Source organism: Cervus elaphus, chromosome 29 (genome assembly GCF_910594005.1).
Source record: "Cervus elaphus chromosome 29, mCerEla1.1, whole genome shotgun sequence".
Lineage (NCBI taxonomy): Eukaryota > Metazoa > Chordata > Mammalia > Artiodactyla > Cervidae > Cervus > Cervus elaphus.
This window is the reverse complement of record NC_057843.1, coordinates 53,966,357-53,967,541: the sequence shown is the minus strand read 5'-3', so window position 1 is coordinate 53,967,541 and position 1,185 is coordinate 53,966,357. Positions and strand designations below refer to the sequence as shown.

Here is a 1,185-nt window from a genome sequence, read left to right as displayed (position 1 = left end):
AGGAAAAAAGAAAATACAAAAACCAGGAATTAACGAAGAGACATCACTACAGACTCTAGAGATATTTAAAACACAAAAGGACATTATGAGATATCTAGAACTATAAATTCAACAACTTAGATGAAATGGATGATTTTTTCAAATTACCAAGTCTCACTCAAGGAGAAATTTATATGATACTCAAAAATCTACACAAATAGTGTGGATATTTCAGTAATAGGAGAATGTTCAACAACACAAGAAAGAGAGATCTCTAATTCATAGAAATTTTTACTTCTTCTCAGTGATGCGATTCCAATAGATCCTTCTGACCCTCCACTGTGGACTCACTAGCAGGGAGATGAAGAGGACCGTGACTGAGAGACCATGGCAAATAAGAAAAAAAAGAAAAAAGAAATTTTTACTTCTTACCATCATTTTTAAGTAGGTAATTTTTCTTTTACATATGACTATGAAATCAGAATGATAGAGAGCCCACATTGTCTTCTATTCAATAAGATGCTACATGCTTTTTTAAAAGTCATTTCTCTATAACACATTAAGGTAAGAAAATTTTATATCTAATTATTATTATAATTGACAAATAAGTTTTTCCTCAGGAATATTCTGTTTTCACTTTGTTTCTAGACCTGATTTTTTTTTTAAAGTAAATTGATCCTTTTTTAAAAACTAGAAGCTCATCAGATATTTTTATTATCATCTAATTTGAAAAATTCCAACTAGCTATGTCTAAATATGGATTTACTTTGCATTGTTTGCACGAAAAATAAATTCTTAATGTTCTTAGTGAAGTCTTTCATTAGATGAAAAGAATTTATTTAATAACTTCAATAAGGCTAAAGCTTCAGTTGTGCCAGCTTATTTTTACTTTTGCTGCTGCTGCTGCTAAGTCACTTCAGTCGTGTCCGACTCTGTGCGACCCCACAGATGGCAGCCCACCAGGCTCCCCTGTCCCTGGGATTCTCCAGGCAAGAATACTGGAGTGGGTTGCCATTTCCTTCTCCCATGCATGAAAGTGAAAAGTGAAAGTGAAGTCACTCAGTCATCTCCAACTCTTCGCGACCCCATGGACTGTAGCTTCCAACTCTTCACGACCCATGGACTCTAGCCTACCAGGCTCCTCCATCCATGGGATTCTCCAGTCATGAACACCGGAGTGGGTTGCCAATTCCTTCTCCATTTTAC

The 1,185-nt window shown here is 35.4% G+C and overlaps 1 non-coding gene across 1 annotated transcript; it reads left to right on the top strand.

Moving 5' to 3' along the window:
- The first annotated feature begins 278 nt into the window (after positions 1-278).
- On the top strand, positions 279-364 carry LOC122686353. The gene has a single exon (XR_006338722.1). It is a non-coding gene; the product is annotated as a small nucleolar RNA SNORD62 (small nucleolar RNA).
- Positions 365-1,185: the final 821 nt, after the last annotated feature.